The sequence below is a fragment of the Epinephelus lanceolatus genome, chromosome 13 (genome assembly GCF_041903045.1).
Source record: "Epinephelus lanceolatus isolate andai-2023 chromosome 13, ASM4190304v1, whole genome shotgun sequence".
NCBI classification, from domain to species: domain Eukaryota; kingdom Metazoa; phylum Chordata; class Actinopteri; order Perciformes; family Serranidae; genus Epinephelus; species Epinephelus lanceolatus.
Window position 1 is genome coordinate 39,989,529 of NC_135746.1, and position 21,908 is coordinate 40,011,436.

The 21,908-nt window shown below is 44.5% G+C and overlaps 1 pseudogene; it reads left to right on the plus strand.

Moving 5' to 3' along the window:
• The first annotated feature begins 7,896 nt into the window (after window positions 1-7,896).
• On the plus strand, window positions 7,897-9,106 carry LOC117270679 (trace amine-associated receptor 1-like; annotated as a pseudogene).
• Window positions 9,107-21,908: the final 12,802 nt, after the last annotated feature.

The window sequence follows — 21,908 nt, forward strand, 5'->3', positions numbered from 1 at the left end:
TTCACATCCATATATTATCCTGTGTGTTTCCCTCCTGTGTTATTACCTGTCCGCATTACCCCTCCTCCCTTGTGTATTTAGTCCTTGTGCTGCCCTTTGTCTGTTGCCAGTTTGTTCCCAGTTGTTTCAGTGTATGTTCTAGCCATTTCCCCCAGTGTTTTCTCTGAATTAGACCAGATGTTTGAATTTTTGACCCTGCTTAAACCTTCTGCCTTTGGATTACTTTGTTAGTGTTTTTGGACTGATTATTTGTGCACTGGCCTCTTTTTTAGTTGTTTTTTGAGTTCTGCATCTGAGTCCTTTCTTTGTTGGCTCCAGTCTGAAATAGGTAAAAAAGCATGTGGTTAGGTTTAGGCAACAAAAGCACATGGTTAGGTTTAGACAACAAAAGCATGTGGTTAGGTTTAGACAACAAAAGCTTGTGGTTAGGTTTAGGCAACAAAAGTACAGGGTTAAGTTTAGACAACAAAAGCATGTGGTTAGGTTTAGGCAACAAAAGCACAGGGTTAGGTTTAGACAACAAAAGCATGTGCTCAGGTTTAGGCAACAAAAGCATGTGGTTAGCTTTAGGCAACAAAAGCACAGGGTTAGGTTTAGGCAACAAAAGCATGTGGTTAGGTTTAGGCAACAAAAGCACATGGTTAGGTTTAGACAACAAAAGCACATGGTTAGGTTTAGGTAACAAAAGCACAGGGTTAGGTTTAGGCAACAAAAGCACATGGTTAGGTTTAGGCAACAAAAGCACAGGGTTAGGTTTAGGCAACAAAAGCATGTGGTTAGGTTTAGGCAACAAAAGCATGTGGTTAGGCTTAGGCAACAAAAGCACAGGGTTAGGTTTAGGCAACAAAAGCATGTGGTTAGGTTTAGGCAACAAAAGCACAGGGTTAGGTTTAGACAACAAAAGCACAGGGTTAGGTTCAGGCAACAAAAGCGCAGAGTTAGATTTAGATAACAAAAGCACAGGGTTCGGTTTAGGCAACAGAAGCATGTGGTTAGGTTTAGGCAACAACAGCACAGAGTTAGGTTTAGGCAACAAAAGCTTGTGGTTAGGTTTAGGCAACAAAAGCTTGTGGTTAGGTTTAGACAACAACAGCATGTGGTTAGGTTTAGGCAACAAAAGCACATGGGTAAGTTTAGGCAGCAAAAGCATGTAGCCAGATTTAGGAAACAGAAGCATGTTGTTAGGATTAGGCAACAAAAGCACATGGTTAAGTTTACAAAGAACCATCCTGATATGGTTCAACATTCAACAGGCATTCCGGGTGAATGTCTGGGAATTGTTGGACCCATCCACCACCCCTCCCACCCAACCTACAGTATATGGACTCTCTGGTTCCTTATAGAAGCAATTCAACCTGATGTTATCCAGCGCCATAACAGGTGCCGTCCAGCTGTGTTATGAACTGATACTGCCTGTCTGCATATCTAGTGCTGCAACAAGTGCTGTCTGACTGATTGGCAGTGTGACATAACACCAAAAATGGTTACATCCGACTGCGTGACATACTGACGCTGCCTGGCCTATTGTACTGCTGCAAATGGTGGTTTTTAACATTAGGGGCTCTAGTTTCCCGGCGCAGCGCAGGGTGGCGCAGGGTGGCGAACCCCGCGCAGAGCTAGTTTCGAGCAGCGCAACCCGAGGCGCGCTCAGTTTGGTAGTTTGGCAGACCGAGGTGCGCTGAGATGGGTGTGGTGGGAGCGCAGCCGGTGTAAGCCGAAGTTTGGCTGACCGGCGGGCAGTGTGCACACGTCACCAAAACCTCACAGGCAGGTTTCCAGAATATCAGGCACATTAATAATGCAATAAATAGCCACAAAACCACTATTCAATGCAACTATCTGCAATCAGCACATAAATGTATCTCTATATCGACTGTCCCATCACATTTGATGTCAGATCAAAGGGGATTGGCACCGTTTGGCACGTTTGGCACGCTTGGCACGCGAAATGGAAACCCAACCTGATTTGATTAAACAGCTGCAAACTAATGAGTTCACGTCCCTCTCAGCCAACCACAAACAGCCACAACATCAGATAGGGAGTATATATTCAGCATCTGTCATCTTAGAAAAGTCAAAAGAAAAGAAACAGAGTGAGACTGCGAGAGAGAAAGAGAGAGCGCGCGCACGAGAGAAACACATCATTGATTTACAGTTGTGGTGACCTCCTCCCAGGCTACCTTTGCATCATCAGCCCGTAGAGATCTGCTCGCAGTTCCGTATATTCGGACACTGCGAGCTTGGACCTCCCGGACCAAAACATCAGTTTCCTCCTGGGAGAAGTTTGGCCGTCTGACACTGCTGCTCTCTTCTGCCATGGCGAATTGAGTAAACTCTCATTACGCCTTCACGTGGCGCATTTAAGGGCGAGGAGAGGGGCTCATTTGATTGGTGTGATGTGTGTAAAACCCACTCCACGCCTTCTCTCCTCCCTCTCTCCAACTTGCACAGGTAGGAGGGACGGAGGTGGGACAGACGAGTAGCTGCGCCAGCGCGCACGGTGTGCCAAACTTGCAAAATCCGCCTGGCCACACCCAGTTGGTGAAGCGCAGGTGCGCTGCACCCCCGCCTCACCCGGTCTGCGAAACTAGAGCCCTAGGTGTCTGACGCCAAAGTCACTGACAAGATGGTGGTATTCAACAACTTCAGAATGAGAGAGGGCTAGGGGGACAGGTAGTGTAAGCTGGGGAGGGGTGAACGGGAGCATCGCCATCAAATCTGTTGGAGAACAGATCAAACATGTCAGCCAAGTCCAGGTTCCCTGTTATCTGCTTGCAGCGAATGATACTTTGCATCGCTCTGTTGGACTTTTTGTTCCAGCTTCCTCTTGTAGCAGTTTCTGCCCTGCTCAAAACTCCCTTTTGATTCTCTCTGAACCTGTTTCACCTTCTCCCTGTGCCTGTTTCTCAAGGTCCTCTTCTCATCATTAAAGAGGACCTTGATGTCTCTGGTGACCCAGGGTCTGTTGTTCGGAAAACAGTATACAGCCTGTGGTGGAACATTATTGTTGTTGATGTACCCTGTTATACAATCCCTGAGTATATTACACAGAACATTCATGTCTGTTGTTTCAGAGCCACACTGTATGATTTTCCTGTGATCATCTCACCAAAGTTTTGCAGTTGAGGCAGAAGTGGGATCAGGTTGTGGTCCCATCTTTAAAAGGGGAGGGAGGGCTAAAGAGCTGTATGCCTTCTGAACAAGGGAATACAAGTTCCACAGCATTCCTTTCGCACCTCCCCGTGCAATTCCCGTCAGCCTGTACTGTCTGGAAGCTGTCTGCAGACACTCTGGAATCAAAAATGTTTTTGTATAACAACATCTCTGTGAAACACACAACTTCGCTCTCACAATACACTCTCACTTCTTGCCAGTGCTGCTAGGTTGTCCATCTTGTTATCCAGTGATTTCAAATTTCCCAGCTTACATCTTCTTTATCTTCTCTCAATGTTGCAATCCTGCACTTCAACTCATGTGTCTCCTCAAGTTCTTTTTAGGTCTCTCCCTTGCCAAAACGCTTGGTTGAAGTGACAACAATAGAACCAATCCTGAGGGAGCAATCTTTTTTGGCAGAGAACATGGCCACAGACTTGGAAGTGTCAAACTCTCATACCGATTAATCCACAGTCGACTGCAAACTGCCTCAGTGTGTGGTGAGGGTCACAGTCTGAAGCCAACAGAACCACATTTGGCAAAGAGAGAGAAGGGAGGAAGCACAAAAGCAGAGAAGCACTGCTCACAGCTCGCACAGCTTTCACAGCTCTCACTCTGGAGCCACAAGGTGGCTTGTAGCAATGACCTGGTGACCCCTACTCAGGTGGTAGCTGCCACACGACTCCACATAGTGACATTGGTGTAAGTCTCATGTCCAACTGCTCCTCCTGGATCTGAGCTTCAGCAACTGGTTGGAACCTCCTATTCAGTAATACAAGCCCCACTGAGGCTTAGATCAGGCAGGACATTTCTCCTAATCACCCTCCTCCAGGTTCCTCTATCGTTGTCCATGTGAGCACTGAAATCCCCCAGAACAACATAAAGGGTCAAAATATTTCTGTATGACTGCATCAACAACTGCCGCCGTCGGGTGCGTATCATACCACCAGGGGCAGTGGCTCTGTGCATCAGTGTCTGACCCCAAGATCACTGACAAAATAGTGGTATTTGACAAGTTGGGAGCGAGAACAGTCTGGTGTGTACATAGTCTGTCTGCACTTGGACCAAAGAAATTTTGCTCCAGTGGGTGAGTCAGTCCACCATTAAGCTGCTGACCTGAGGAGTTTGTACCGTAGTGATGTGCGGGTTGACCCAAAGCACATACAGTCCTGCTCACCATTATTGGCACCCATGAAGCTAAATACGTAATGTGGAATATCTCCTGAAGAAAATTAATCAAGTGAAACAACTTTTTTCTATAGAAAACTCGTGTTTGATACAAAAGAGCAAATGATAAACAACAATTTAAAACAATAAACAATGGGATGAAAAAATTGAAAAACTTAAAGCTTGCTGTGACACTGGTTTTGGCACCCTTTGCTATAAATCAGTATGGAAATACATTATGACTCACCTGTGGTAAATTACAAATGAGAATCACCTGTGATAAATTGTCTGTGCTCATGTGACATGAATTAGCCAATGAACGATGACTTCCGTGTTTAAAAAGCCACCTATTATTCCCTGTTCCTTTGTCACAATGGTGAAGACAAAGGAGCTGTCTGAGGACATCAGAAGTGCTATTATTAGCAAACACAAGATCTCCAAAGGGTATAAGACCATCTCCAAAGACCTTGGTATCCCTGTTTCAACAGTGCGTAATGTTATTAAAAAGTTTGCCAAGCATGGAACTGTCAAGAACCTCCCTGGACGTGGGAGGAAGAGAAAAACTGATGAGAGAAGTCTTCGAAGGTTGGTGCGAATGGTGGAAAAAACACCACGTCAAACATCCAAAGACCTAAAGGCCAACCTGGAACAGTCTGGGGTCATGATTTCAACAAGTACCATACGCCGCACACTAAACCAAGCAGGGCTTTATGGGCGAAGGCCAAGGAAGACACCATTGCTGAGGAAAAGACATAAAAAGGAATGACTGATCTTTGCTAAAGAGCACCTGGACAAACCACAATCCTTCTGGGAAAATGTTCTGTGGACAGATGAAACAAAAATAGAGGTTTTTGGCAATGCACACCAACAGTTTGTTTACAGACAGTGCAATGAAGCCTATAAGGAAAAGAACACCCTACCAACAGTTAAGCATGGTGGAGCATGGATCCATAATGCTCTGGGGCTGCTTTGCTGCATCTGGTATTGGAGGCCTTGACGGTATCACAGGAATCATGAAATCAGAGAATTACCAAGAGATTTTAGAGCGAAATGTCCTACCCAGTGTAAGAAAACTTGGTTTGAGTCGAAAATCATGGGTCCTCCAGCAAGACAAAGACCCAAAGCATACATCCAAAAGCACGCATGAATGGTTGAAAAGGAAAAAATGGACTGTTTTAAAATGGCCAGCAATGAGTCCTGATCTCAATTCGATTGAAAATCTTTGGGGTGAGCTGAAATCTGCCATTGGGGAAAAGAACCCTGCAAACGTTCAAGAGCTTGAACAAATTGCAAAGGAAGAGTGGGAGAAAATACCAGCTGAGAAGTGCAAGAATCTTATAGATGACTGCAAGAAATGTTTGGAGGCTGTCATCGCTGCCAAAGGGTGTGCAACCAAATATTAAAGAGGGGTGCCATTACACATGCGTTTTTTTTTCTGTTTCTCCTTTGAAATTACAATATGTAAGTTGTAAAAACAATTTTCTTTGTTAAATTACTTTGGACCTCCAATTTAAAGATCCTGATGATATAAATTTGGTACATTTCCATTTCTTTCTGAAGATATTGTACAGGTTATGCAAAAAATGAATGGGTGCCAATAATGGTGAGCAGGACTGTAGGTTCCACAAGCTGACCCACGGGTTGGATGGTTCGGGTAAGCTCTTTGATGATATTGCAGGTTTTGGGCAGACGGGTCATAAAGTGCCTAAGCAGCATTCAGAGTAAGTTATTAATACCTTACTTTACTGAATACACAGTGTAATGATCCAACTTCCATCTCCTCTTTCACTCTATCTGACTCTCTCTCTCTATCTCTCTCACACAGCAAGCAGCTTTATCATCAGCGCTCCTGTGCTCAGGCTTTCTGTTATTCGGTATTTGGAGGAAACCCTTTTCAGCTGTATCCTCAATCTAATTCTTTCAGTCACTAACTAAAGCTCATGACCATAGGTGAGGGTCAGAACATAGATAGACGTGTAGACTGAGAGCTTTGCCTTTTGTCTCATCTTCTTCTTTACCATGACAGTCTGGTGCAACACCTGCATGACTGCTGATGCCCTACCAAACTGCCTGTCCATCCCATGCTCCATTTTCCAGCATTTTCCAGTTGAAAGCCATCCCCTCAGACTTGTACTGGCTCTCATCGCAACTGCATAACACTCAGCTGTGAACTGCCCAAGTGTGTGCTGAAGTCCACAGTCTGATGAAGTAAATAGAACCGCATCCTCTACAAAAGCAAGATGTAATTCTGAGGTCCCCAATGCTGACACTCTCATTCCCCCAGGCTGCCATTGATATCCTGTCCATGAATATCCCAGACAGATTCCATCATAAAGGACAACTCCGGTAGTGCCATCATGGTAAAGAAGGAACTGAGCCAAAAGGCAAAGCTCTCAGTCTACCAGTCTATCTATGTTCCAAACCTCACCCTTATTAAATGAATAAGATTGCGGATACAAGCAGCTGAAGTGGTTTTCCTCCATATGGTGGCTGAGTTCAGCCTTAGACATAGGGTGAGGACCTCACACATCTAGAGGTATCTTGAAGCTGAACCTTCAAGTCGAAGGGGCCACTTGTGGTGGTTGGGGCATCTGATCAGGATGCCTACTGGACACCTCCTGTTAGAGGTTTTCCGGGCTCATCCAACTTGTCAGAGTCCCGGAGGTATACCCAGAACATATTGGAAGGGTTTTATGACTCATCTTGCCTGTGAAGGCCTCGGTATCCCCCAGAAGGAGCTGGAAAATGTAGCTGGGGAGAGGGATGTCTGGAATACCTTGCTTAGCTTGCTGTCCCAGTGACTCATTCTAGATAAGCAGATAAAAGTGGATTGAATGGACGGATGGTGTGATGTTACTAGAATCCAATAGCTTTATTGTCATTGTACAATACTTCGTACAACGAAATTTAAAGTGCAAACTTTCAAAGTGTCCCAGACTATAAAAAAAACAATATGCAAAAATACAATAAATAATAAAAAAAGCACAATAAAAACAATAAATAAATAGTGACACTCAGAGGAGATCTCAGTCTATGGCGCACACAGCCCACATTTTCATTACTTCAGTGCAGAGTTCAGTTCAGTGATGGCTCTGGCAAAGAAGCTGTTCCTTAGCCTGTTTGTTTTTGCCTTCAGTGTCCAGAAACATCTGCCTGAGGGCAGACACTCTATAGTGTGCACAATGAATGTACTTCAAACATCTAATATTACAATGCACTGCATACTCTAATGTAGCTCATATGACGGCTTTCACTCCTGTTCTTTATTTATTTATTTATTTGTTCTCTAATTTTGAGATATTTTGGGTTGGGAGTTGTCTAAATTGTGTCAATTTTGTCATTGTATCCTGGACTTATTTTCATAAAAAAATCTGAATAAAGAAATTCTTAAAACATTGTAATTTGAAATTGTTAAATCAGACTGAAGCACACACATATGATTAGTGTATTATTATTCATATCATTTACAGGCATCCCATATGATTGGACAAGATACCTTTGTAATAATTATGGTAATTACATTGCGGATGTTTATATAAATATCAAGTTTAAAGGTTCTGTGCAGTGACACAGTGTATGCGGAGACACACCATCACCAATGTGTCAGCTAACTGAAGGCCTATGGTATGAAAATTAAAAAACCTTTGTTATTTGAACTTAACATTTCTGTTTCTTACAAACATTGATGTTGTAGTTACACATGCTGAAACAGACATGCAAGTGTTTAGAAAATGTTGTAAATGCAATTGCTTAAATATGGAAAATTGAATTACAGGATTCTAGAAGCATGAGACCAGGCGTGACTATCAACGGGACTTACACTGTTCATGACGTGCATCCCTGCTATGAATTAGACAATACAACTTACGTTTTTACAAGCAATCCGTCCATAATATGTGTATTATTATATATTTTCCTTGGCTCATTGTCTGTTGCCACAATATGTGGAAACCTTCTTGTAATAATCTCCGTTATTTACTTCAAACAGCTTCACATCCCTACAAACTACCTCATCCTCTCTCTGGCTGTGGCTGACCTGCTTGTAGGAGTTTTAGCTTGTCCTTTCAGCATGGCATTCACTGTAACCTTGTGTCGGTATCATGCAACTTTATTTTGTAAAGTACGAGGAAGCGTTGATGTTACACTTAGCACAGCTTCAATTTTGCACTTATGCTGTATTTCTATTGACAGATATTATGCAATATGCCAGCCTCTCTCTTACAAAACAAAGATAAATAATCGTGTTATTGGGATTATGATCCTGGTGAGTTGGGGCATTGCTGCTTTAGTTGGGATTGGCATCATGGTTGCAAGTTTTTATCGAGGGAAATGTGGACAAAGTTGTTTAATTGATGCTGTATTATCAACCATTCTGGCATGTATTTTCTCTTTTTATATCCCAGTCATTGTAATGCTTAGTCTCTATCTGAGGATTTTCCTTGTAGCACAAAGACAGGCAAACAGCATCCAGAACACAACCTGTCAGAGCACAAAGTCTGTAGCAACTGTCAGTAAGATGGAGAGAAAGGCCACAAAAACTCTGGCTATAGTTCTGGGAGTGTTTCTCTTATGTTGGACTCCTTTCTTTTTTTGTATGACATTTCTTTCTTTTAGTAATGGTTCAGTGCCAATTCCTGTATTTGAAACACTCAACTGGATTACACTATCAAACTCAATGCTCAACCCTTTTATTTATGCTTTCTTTTACAGCTGGTTCAGGACAGCTTTTAAAATGATCATTTCAGGAAAAGTACTTCAAGGTGATTTTTCTAGCTCAAAACTCTAAACTTTAAATTTGTGTCAAGCAAGGTGAATTGGATTATACATTTGTCTACAGTTACATGCAAAAAATAAAGGCTTGCACAATTAAGATTATTGTCTCCTCTCCATGTACTCATTTCAAATGAAAAAAACGTTACAATAAGTTAAATCAACTTATATATGAATGTGAAATTGTTGAGAATAGTTGGAATTATTACAACAGATTTACACAATATGCATTAAACACATGATACAGTATAGCACAAAATTATTGTAGAACTTGACAATATATATTTGTAGCTTTTTTTTTTTTCTGGCTGTGACAGTCTTGCCAGATTATGTAATCAAGTTAATGCACTTCACAAATGAAGTTGTGGCCTTTCCATGCATGACAAGATCCCATAATGATGTCCTCCTTAATTGAAATGATGCTTACATAAAAACTATTCAGAACAAGAAAGTGTTTTAATGCCTGTACTACCTGATTTGTATTAACTGACCCACTGGTTGTAATAATTAATAATCTCTAAAAACTCATAAGTGTGGAAGATCACTAACAATTAAGAGGTAGGATCACATAAACATAATGCCAGCAAAAGGCACACTTATGATGTAAAGGATAAATGTGGGGTTTTATCCTACTAATATCATGACCATTTACCTAACATTCCATATGAAGCCATATTATAACACTAAATACAAATTGTTCATTTATTATTTTTGCTTATTTTATTGGTGCAAAAACACTGCATAGTGAGTTAACAGATTTAACAAGGATAGAAATAGAGATAAAAACCAAACAAGATCGAAAGTAGTCATAATAATTACAATTATTATCTATATGACTATCATGTAGTTAACTTGATTTATATCAGTGTAACAGCTGAATGCATCAGGGGAAATCTGTGACATATGACACACATTCATAAGGGTTACACCCCGCCTTTCCAAAAATAGACCTCCATTCTTCGTAATGGCGGGATTTCCCATTTTTTCTACAAGGCCCCACTATACCGAATATTGGGGACAACGCCCACAGTTTGTCAACAGGTGCCTCCAATCAGCCGCACACTCAATCACAGATCCGCTCCGACCAGCTTCCCCCTGCAACTATAGCTCCACTCGGCTTATTGTTGTCATGGATAGGCCTACATCGTTGCTTCTAGCTGGTGATATGCTGTGATAAGGCTTTAAAATTGTAGCCGTGGGTGTATGCTCATTATATCACAGTTAAGAAACAATCAGATTGACTGATTTCACCTTTCCATTTTATAAATGCATTTAATATATTTACTCCAACCAGAAGCCAGATTATCAGTAGTCTGTCTGACCAGAATGTGCGAGTGCGGCCGGGAGTACGGCCAGGAGTGCGGCCAGCAGTGGGGATTTCAGCACCACAGACAGCGCACGTAAAAAGGCTTGACAAGCGTCTCCTTTTAAATGTGCTGCTAGCGAAATTATACATAATAAATGAAGACAGTGACATATTTTCAATAAAAAACAATGAGTTGAACATTCGGAGTGGGGGGGTTTGGAGTGGGGGTGGTTCGGAAAGGCGGGGTTTCGAAATGGAGGGCTGTCCCCAGTCATAAGTATGATGGTATATGAAAGAATGAGTAAAAGGCATCACACACACCACTTGCTTTGTCTCCTTTGAGATGCAGGAAATCTGATCCCGAAAGATCAAATTTCAAATAAAACATAAATTCCCACACACACTTACCACCTCCACATTGATATCCTTAAGAAGCGTCAATATCTTGGTCACACTGACTTTCCTCAAGGTGACACAGTGTTTAAAACATCTTATAACAATATGAATATATTATAGTTCACAGCTGTGCTGGAGGTGTGCATATTTTTTCAAAGTTGATGGCAAATATCCAGTAAGACATAGTCCAAAAATACAATACAAAATTCCTGTCCCAGGACACTATATTTATCCATATAAATAAACAAAAACAAATACACCAATGAGATGATATGAAGGTCCATCTTTATGTTAATTAGTTTATATAATGGTAAGAAAAAATCTTATAAATGATTACCCAGGAACACTCCAGGTTTATGGCCAAAAGGTGTGAGATTCTCTAAAGCTAGGTTTATGTTACAGGGCTTAATACTGAATTGTGATTATTACTCCAGATCCCATTTCTCTGCCCTGACTGTTCACATCCATGTTTGAAGTGACCCATATCTGACATCAGTGTGAACACCCTGAAATGCCTCAAATTTAACCAATATTGTCACACACATGCACTTTGGAACAAGAAATCCCAAAGCAACATATCCTGTTATGGGAGCCAATCTGTCACACCCAACCTGTAAACATATCTGTTATGTATGAGTAAGATACTATTCTGTTTTACGACATTACGACATTTTACGTCAGGGTTGTTGAGCTTTACCAATGATGGTGGATAAACCGAGACGGTCCACTGCGAGTCAGTTTCCTGTATCAGTGTCACGTGGGGTTCGCGACCACCACGCCCCTTTAGGAGACTAACAGCAGGTCCTGAGTCCATTGACTTCAGTGGGAGAAATGAACGTGATTACAGATTATGGCCGATTCTTTGGCCCCATAGTCACGGAAGCAAATATTGGACCCATTTATCACAAGCCACATATCTTCAGAACATTCCGACACAAAATGGCAAAAAATGGCAAATTTCAGATGGACAAATCAGGAGAAAATTTACTTTGTTCAAGACCTGTCTCTGTCTCAACAACACACTCTCGCGAGATCTGGCAACAGATATCTCCTCTCTGGTGCTGAAATCAGTGCAGTTTCACCAAAGATACTGATTAAAAAAATATTTTTTTCCAGCGGACATCTTAGTTACAACATGATTGAGCTAGCAAAGCAGTTTTGTGTTGCTATGTGTGGTATTTATTCAGTTTTGGGAAATCACGATGTCTAGAAAGCATCAGTGGCTGCAGCTGACAGGGACAGCTAACAGCAGCAGCAAAGGTAACAGGACGTCATCTGTTAAAAGCCTCCCGTTGTCAGATACGACATGAAACTACTCCAGTTAGCTCAATCATGTTGTAACTAAGACATAAAATATTTTTTTCACGGACCGTTTATTTATTTAGCTTACGGCCAGTAAGGGTACACACATGTTGACAGAAGCGAGGTTGGGGATACTCGTCTTTGATTGGCGGTTCTCCATCGTCTTTGATTGGGGTACGGGGGACAACGCCTACTTAGGAGACCATTTCATACAATGGGAGTATATTGTAGGTGGGCCATCTTGTAGTAATCCAGTATCTTTGGCTTTACGTGTGTGTGTTTGTGTTGGCAGTACGAATGGCACAGCGAAGTAAACGGCAGGTATTTTTTCATGCAAGACTGAAGCCGAGTGAGACTCGTTATTCTTACACCACACAAGAATATAACATTTGGCAACGAAGATGGCTGAGCTTCCTTACCTCCACCGGTGCTGTTTTTGTCTGTCCCCGGCGACCCGCCGGTACTGTGGTCTGGATGGCTGGAGGATTTCAGCGTCTACCTTGAGGCCATGGCTTTGGACGACATCCCGGACAAGAGGAAGGTGGCGATGCTCCGTCATTGTCTCGGTACGGAGGGTCAGAGGATATTCAGAGCCCTCGGCTACGCGGAGACCTACGAGGAAGCTGTCGCCCTCCTCACGAACCACTTTGCCGGCAAGCAGCGGGTGATTCTCTGGAGGTACAGACTACAGAAGCGGCTTCAGCGGCCCGGTGAGTCCGTCCTGAGTTACGTCCTGAGTTATGTCACGGACCTGCGGGACCTGGCGCGTGCATGTAACTATGGTGTGCTTATTGAGGGTACATTGTGTGAAAAAATCAGAGAAAAACTGCTTTTGGAGCCGGATGACTTAACACTGGATGACGCTCTGGCTAAAGCCATGCAGGTTGAATCTGCGCTACAGCGCTCCACCATGTTGATTGACAGCTCTTGCCCCACCCACATCCACACGGGCTCTATCACACAATAGCTCCAACCTATGGAAAGTCAAGAGGGTCAAAACAGCCACGACTCAGATGAGTGTTTTTCCAGTGCAGCAAAACCGCAGGCAGGGAAACAGCCGTAATTATGTGACTTGCAGTAATCAATCAATCAATCAATCAATTTTATTTATAAAGCCCAATATCACAAATCACAATTTGCCTCACAGGGCTTTACAGCATACGACATCCCTCTGTCCTTATGACCCTCGCAGCGGATAAGGAAAAACTCCCCAAAAAAACCCCTTTAACGGGGAAAAAAAACCGGTAGAAACCTCAGGAAGAGCAACTGAGGAGGGATCCCTCTTCCAGGACGGACAGACGTGCAATAGATGTCGTACAGAACAGATCAGCATAATAAATTAACAGTAATCCGTATGACACAATGAGAGAGAGAGAGAGAGAGAGAGAGAGAGAGAGATGCAGGTAATAACAGTAGCTTACAACAACATTATTGAAAGTAATAATATTATAGTTATAGTTCTGGCTACTGTGGTACAATATGTTGAAAGTATGTATTAATATCTGGCAGTATACATGTGTGACAATAGTCATATGTGTATAATAACAGTAGAAGTATGACTAATGACTAATGATGGCAGCAGCAGCAGGAGGCATCTGGCAGGACCACTGCAGCAGCACAACCACACACGTCACGCTGTCCAGGCACCGCTGCGATATGAGTTAATCTGAGAGACAGTGGAGCACAAAGGCTCCGGAGAAGAAGCCGAGTTAGTGACATCCAGAATGGCCGAGTTAGCAAGATGCAGTAATAGAATACGAGAGAGAGAGAGAGAGAAGGAGAGAAGGTGCCCGGTGTATTATAGGGGGGTCCTCCGGCAGACTAGGCCTAAGTCAGCCTAACTAGGGGCTGGTACAGGGCAAGCCTGAGCCAGCCCTAACTAGCTTATAAGCTTATAAGCCTAACTAATAAGCTTTATCAAAGAGGAAAGTCTTAAGTCTAGTCTTAAATGTGGAGACGGTGTCTGCCTCCCGGACTGTAACAGGAAGATGATTCCACAGGAGAGGAGCCTGATAGCTGAAGGCTCTGGCTCCTGATCTACTTTTGGAGACTTTAGGGACCACGAGTAACCCTGCGTTCTCAGAGCGCAGTGTTCTGGTGGGATAATATGGCACTATGAGCTCACTAAGATATGACGGAGCTTGACCATTTAGAGCTTTATAAGTTAACAGTAGGATTTTAAATTCAATTCTGGACTTTACAGGGAGCCAGTGCAGAGAAGCTAAAACAGGAGAAATATGATCTTGTTTCTTAGTTCCTGTTAGTACACGTGCTGCTGCATTCTGAATTAGCTGGAGAGTTTTTAAGGACTTACTAGAGCTACCTGATAATAGAGAGTTACAGTAATCCAGTAACTGTGCATCCAGCTCGCATAAGACACGGGCTCCAAACTGCCCAGCCCGAGGACTAATATGCAGGAACTGTTTAAAGGCCAACCATTTTGCCAGAGTTTGTAGATCTCCTTCTGCTGCCCACCATTAACCATGTGACTTTTAAGACATGGACAGTGCAGCTCGGAGATGTGAGCCTTCCCTTGCTGGTGGACACAGGGGCGGCTGCGTCTCTCCTCAATCTCGGCACTCACAACAAGTTTTTTGCACACCTGCCACTGCAGCGGCCCTCCACTCCTCTGCTCGGATACGTCAGCTCAAGGATTGGGATTTTGGGCGTCCTCCAGATACAGGTGCGATACGGACCCAAGCACATTCCTGCATTTCCATTTCACATTGCGAAGCGGGGTGCCAGCATTAGGGTTCTCATTGCGTGACAACAGCGGCTCACCCATTCACTAAGTCATCTCCACCTGGGAGCAGATATGGCCAGCTCTATTTGATGGACTGGGCTGCCTCACAGCTTTTACACACAGGCCCCTCGTGAACACAGAGGTGCCCCCGGTCATACAGCCCCTGCACTGGATTCCCCTCGTGTTGAGGGATGAGGTCACAAAGGAGCTGAAGATGCTGTTGGAGGCAGGCATTATCGAGCCAGTCAACGCTGCCCCCTGGATTTCAAACCTTGTAATAGCAAAGAAAAAAAACTGGGGGGCTGAGAGCCTGTGTGGATCTACGGCATGTCAACAAGGCCATTATTCCAGATCGGTATCCCTTACCTACCTCAGAGGAGCTGACCACTCTCTTCTACGGCTCCACGGTCTTCACGAAGCTCGACCTGAGGCAGGGCTTTCTTCAGGTGCCCCTTCACCCAGCCAGCAGGGACCTGACAGCTTTCGTCACACATGCCGGGGTGTTCCGGTACACCCGGTTGCCATTTGGGCTTAACTCCGCCCCCAGCTGTTTCCAAAAGGTTATGACCACAATCCTTGCTGGTATCCCTGGGGTGACTGTGTACTTGGATGACATCGTGGTCCATGCCCCAGACAAGCAAACTCACGATGAGCAGCTCAACAGGGTGTTTGCGGCCCTCCAGAAGAACAATCTGACCCTGAACGGCTGCTGCCGCCATTGACTTTGTGGGGTTTCGCCTGTCAGCTAAGGGCATCACACCTCTCCTGTCAAACGTCGATGCCATACATCATATCCCTGAGCCCACCTCAGCTTCCCAGGTAGCCTCGTTTCTAGGCATGACGGCGTACTACCTCCGGTTTCTGCCCCATTATTCTCAGACCACCGCTCCCCTTAGCCACCTCCTCAAAAAGGAGGAGCCGTGGAATTGGACTGCAGCTTGCTCAGAGGCTTTCAGCTCACTAAAGGCTCAGCTCACCACACCCTCATCTTGGCCCATTTTGACACGTCCAGCCCCACCCTTGTCACCTGTGATGCCTCAGCTGGAGCGGTGGGGGCTGTCCTCTCGCAGACACAAAACGGCGTCGAGCGGCCGGTAGGGTTGGGTTGGTATGAGGAAAAAAAAACGGTCCGTTTTTTGTGAAAAACCGCATCAAGTTGGTAATACCGGATTTTCGCCAGTTGGGGGCACAATTGACTCATTTAAAATAAAAAACGACCTTAGGACAATAGAGTGACAGTAACACGTTGTTTCTTTTATTCCTTACAAATAAATTTGCAGGTTTAGCTTACTCAGTCAGTGCAAACAAGGGTTGCCTCCTTCGTCTGGCTCAAAGCCAAAGTGTTGCCATATTGGCACATTCTTTGGTTTCTTCGAGACATTATCGACTCCCCGTCACTGTTAAACAAACTCCTGGCTACAGTAGAGGCCTCCGCGCATGCGCAATTGCACCCCCTAGCTCAGTCCCTGCCCCACCCCCCTCTCTCTTCTGCTCACTGTGCGCTTGGCGAAGAGGCAGACACAGGTGCTCACAGACTCGGGTGTACTTTAAGCGGAGCGGACTCCACGAGGAATGTCCGCAGTCATTCGGGCTTCCATAGTCGAGCGCACTTCCGCGTTGTATTTTCCTGTAAAAATGTTGATGAAAAATCCCCGCGATGTGAAAAATGCATGCCGAGCAGTCTTTTGTGTGACACTGGTGCGCAGAGCGGAGTCCGCGTGGTTGTAAAATCTGAGCTTTGCACGCACAGGGCTTGCAGACGTCCACTTTTTAGTCCGGGCGGACCTCTGTGGAGTCTGCTCCACGTACGTTCCGCCATAAAGTGACATATGCGGTCTGGTCAGTCTCAAAACAAAAAACCCAGTCCAAGACGGAGTACCGAACCAAATTAGTATTGCCGAGAATCAACCCAACCCTAGAGGCCGTTTGCCTTTTCCTCCAGGGCCCTGAACCCCGCTGAGCAGAGGTATTCAGTCGGCGAACGTGAAGCACTAGCTTGTGTCTGGGTGTGCGAGAGGTGGCGCCTTTCTCTGTACAGCCGCCAGTTCACCCTCCGTACAAACCACCAGGCCCTCACTACTCTGCTGTCCGCCTTGGGCAGCGGCCACAGGCCCCTCCGTCTGCATAGGTGGGGGGAGCGGCTCAGGCAGTATGACTACCAGCTCAAGTTCACTCCAGGTAGTGGCAATGTGGTTGCAGACCTCCTCTCTCGGTCGATCGACACCTCCACTCCAACCATTTCTCCTGCCACCTTCGAGGAAGAGCCCGAGATCATCCAGCTGTTGCACGGGCCCCTGCAAACAGTGGTGTCATTGGATGAGCTGTGGCGGGAATCAGAACAGGACCCACTGCTGTCTACCCTGCGCACCTACATACGGACTGGATGGCCTCCACGGGTGCCTGAGGATCTTGCCCCATTTGCTAGGGTGCGACACAAACTCTCTGCTGGGGTGACTCTGTGTCTCCAGGGGCCTCTGCACTGTGGTCCCAAGTACCCTACATGCACGTATCATGGCAATGGCGCACAAGGGTCACTTGAGGATAGTCAGTGTCAAGCAACGATGCCGCGACCTAGTGTGATGGCCAGGTATCGACCGCGACATTGAGACCATGGTCAAAGACTGCGAGCCATGCCTCCTCAGTGGGAAATGCAGGCTACCGGCTGCGACGCCCCTGCAGCCTGTCCTGTGGCCATTCCGCCCATGAGAGCATCTACAGCTCGACATCTGTGGTGAAATCCACGGCCGAGGGGTCCCGCACCACCAATGCTGACTAGTGGTGGTATACGACCTTCACTCAAAATGGCCCTAAGTGACCCCAGCAGGTAGAGTCAAGTCATTATCGACATCTTGGACGGCCTGCTTGCACGATGGGGCTTGCCACTCACTATCACCACAGATAATGGACCCCAGTTTGTGGCAGCACAATTCTCGGACTTTCTCAGTGGGAAAAGGATTAAGCACATCCGCACAGCATACTTTCACCTCCAGGCCAACGGGGGGGTTGAACGTTTCAACCAAAGCCTGAAAAATGGAATCTGAGCACATCTGTTCCAGGGCTGCACATTTCAGACTGCGCTCAATCAAACACTCTTACACTACAGAGTGAGCCAGCATACAACAACGCAGGCTTCTCCGGCATCCCTCATGTTGGGCCGTGAGATGGACTTGCCACTGGGCAGACTCAGGCCCTGAGATGCAGTGGCACCTGAAACACTCAGCGGCCGAGATGCCGCTCAAGCAGCAGTGAGGGAAAAGCAGCGGGAGATGAAGCAACGTTTTGATAAGAAACACAGAGTCAAGAGCACCACTATCCAGGTGTTGGACTGGGTTCAGGCCCGTAGGCCCCAGCGATGCAACAAAATGGCATCTTTCTGGTCTCAGCCCCTTCAGGTGACACGTCAGCTAGGGCCGGCCACATTCATGCTGAGCTGGCATGCCAGCCAACTGCGCAAAGTACCTGTTTCTTCGGGGCCAGCTACGCCCCCACGCCTACACTGCTACCAGCTGCTGGTGTGGCAGACATGGACGGAACGGTTTTGAAACCCCCAAGACCCGTATTGCCAAGGGCCGTTAGGCCACCCGGGTATCCGCTGCAGCCACCAGCCGCACAGGGCCTCATCCCATGGTGGCGGAGGGCAGGCCACAGCGGGACTGGGCCCACACTTCACACTTCAAAGACTTTGTTACTACGTTTCATACATAAGCTGTTAACATCTCCTCCTGTTCTGTGAGAGACTGTTCTACTGTTACTCGGCTGTGTTGGGTTTTGAAAGGGGGGGGGGGGGTGTTATGTGTGAGTAAGACAGACACTATTCTGTTTTATGACATTATGACGTTTTACGTCAGGGTTGTTGAGCTTTCTGTGTGTGTGTTTGTGTTGGCAGTACGAATGGCACAGCAAAGTAAATGGCAGCTATTTTTTCATGCAAGACTGAAACCAAGTGAGACTCGTTACATTAACATTCTTACACCACACAATATCTTCATCAATGACCTGAACCGCACCTGTAAAGATATGTCTCAATCATCTGAACCCAACCCGTAAACCAGAGCTGAAAGTTTTTGGTCATGACCACCAATAATAACAACCTAAGTGCTGTTGGCTATATTTTATGTCATTTCCACTAAATGTCATCATATATAGCATGTATGTTCTGTTTTAAAAGTACAAACATATAAAGATACCAAATACTGACCCATCTTGGTAATGTCTTAAATATGATCTAGAGACCACAGCTAACCTATGTGGTTTGTTTAGATTTGCACACAACTGACCAGCACAGTGGTTTGTTTACATGATGTTACATGAATACACATTTAATGTAGAACCATAGATTTATGATAGGACACAATGTTAGGCCTACATATTTGCAGAGGGAAATAGTTTTCACCAGACATTATGACAGGAGTTTCCCTGTGCTCTCCATGTTTCCTATGTCTCCTCCTCCCCTCTGTGTGTGTGTGTGTGTGTGTGTGTGCATCTGTGTGTGTGTGTGTGTGTGTGTCTGTATTGTATATCCGTGTGTCCCTATGCATGTTTGGAGTGAAATATTTTTCCCCCCCTAAAATAAAAAGTCATGCCATAGAGGGTGTTAATGAATGCACTTGCGCACAATTATTAATTGGCCCACAAATATTTTAATACTGACATAAGGGAAGGTATTGGTAATGATCAAATATAATTAAAAATATAAATTTAATTAAAATAAGTGGTTGTATATCATGAGGTTATACATCATAGTAAAATCATGTGTTTTATTATTTTAGGATGACTTGGATGAGACAGCAGAGGTGTGGTCTTTACACATGATCAGGCTATCAAAGAACATTAATGTGCCAAGCGGCAGGCCTGCTGTCATGTATGCACTACCTGAGCTCTATGGAATGAGGGACTACCTTTCATCTGCCAATGATGGAGATCTGCAGCTATGCAGAGATGCATCCACCTTTCGCCAAAGTGTTCCATGTGACCAAGATGTGTATGACCTATGTAACATCATCATGACGGAATCACACCTGCTTATTCCAAGAGACCCTTTTGAGGCAATAGACTTATATAAACACTTAAGAGATGTGATTCTTGCGTCTCTGTGATCGACCTGATTTTCACATTCAAGCCGAGAGAGAGAGAGAAAACACATATGGCATTGACCGTGATGACAAGTAAAACTGACAACATGGTAGATCTTTACACTCTAGCGATGACATCATCCACTTTAGCTGCCAAGGTGCTGTACAATACATACCCATTGTAAAGTCTGAACATTGTAAAAAGATTTGATAAAAGTTTAACTGTGATTGTGTCAAAACAATAAAAGTTATCAAAAAAACTAAATACATGTTAAATGGCTGAATATTTTTTGAACTGTTTAAAGCAGCTGTGCGGAACTTTTTACCATTTATAAAACTGTCTCTAGTTCGTATCACCCCCTCTCGAAGATCCGCATGTTTATTTGAACCCAACAGCGACAAAAAGCCTTTCTCTATATGGCTATTTAGCGTAGCCTCGTGCGGGTCGGAAGGACAGCGGAAGTCAGCAAACCAGAATACGGCACCCGAGGCGGAAGTGATTCTGCTCGCCCGCAGCGGCCCGCAGCCATTAAACCATAGAAGGAGAAGGAGCCGTGTTTACAGAGAGTGTAAGTAAGTAAGCGGTATGCAACAGGCATTGCTGAACACATAACAGTTTTACCAGAGATGTATCTATAAGGACTTGGTTATACTTTTGAAGTCATGGCGGATAACGAAGGAGCACCATCTAAAAGAAAAAGAACAGAAGAAGGCTAAACGGGACAGTGATAGGGCTCGTGTAAACCTCGGTCGGGCATTCACCAAGTGGAGAAAGCTGAGAGAATTGAAAGGTTTTAAAACTGATCCCGAGTTGGCCCTTTTCGTAATCGACAGGTATGTAATTTTTGTTTTTATTTATAGAATATAACGCAACTTGTTTGACGTTTTTTCACTTCAGTACATGATGACATGGAAGTTGGAAGCAAGCTAAATGTAACGTTAGCTGATGTGAACCGCTTTTGTCTAGTAACGTTACAACAAACGCCACAAAATTCTGTGACTGTGACCATGAACACAAATATACAGCAGGCAGTTGTCCTTAGTTTATAAGAAATTCAGAGCTACACCAGAACATTTATGAACAGGTCTTACTTTACTTCTAACTTGTGTAACGTTAGCATGTTAGCATGTTTCCACTAATTACTCGGACTGACCTAACGTTAGTAGTGTTAGCTTTGCAAGCGAAGGCTGCAGGTAACAGCTTTGCTGTGTTAGAATTAGATCAGAACAGAAACACGACAGCAGAATTTACTGAATCATTTTGCTGTTTCCACTAATTACTTGGACTGACCTGACATTAGTTAATCCTCTCGCTCTCCAAAACAAATGCATGCCGTAATTGCCAGTTGCAGTCGAGATTTTACGACACCATGGTGTCATACCGCTTCAACCAAAGGGGCGCTACAATCAACGAAAACGAAAAGTTCCGCACAGCTGCTTTAACTATCACAGTTAGTTGTTTTACCAGGCTGCTCAGCACAGTTTTAAGGAAGCTAGTGGGTAAAACATCAAGTCAGCAAGTGGAAGAACTGAGACTGGGGACAATTTCTTTCAGTGTTTTGTCATTGACAGACCTAAATTCTGTCATACCTAACAAGTTACTTTGAGAAGACTACAATGATGGTACTTTATTCTTCAGCATCAAGGAGTTAATCACACATCTGATGTCTTGAACCTTGTTATTAAAAAAGGCTGCAACTTAGTTACATTTACTGGTGGAGACGAGTTCTGGTGATATTGGAACTTGAGGGTTAGTTAATCTGTCTACAGTAGCAAATAATACATGTGCGTTCTATTGTTTTGTCAGAGAAAAATATTGCCTTGCACTTCGCAAGGTCTGATTATAAATGCATAATATTTCTTTATAGATTTCAAAGTGCATGTGGAGCTTTGATTTACGCCATATTTGTTCTGCTTTCCGGCACTTCCTTTTCTGGACTCTTACAGAATGAGTGTTTCTCCATGATGCCTTTTGCCTTATTACTAATGAATTTCACCT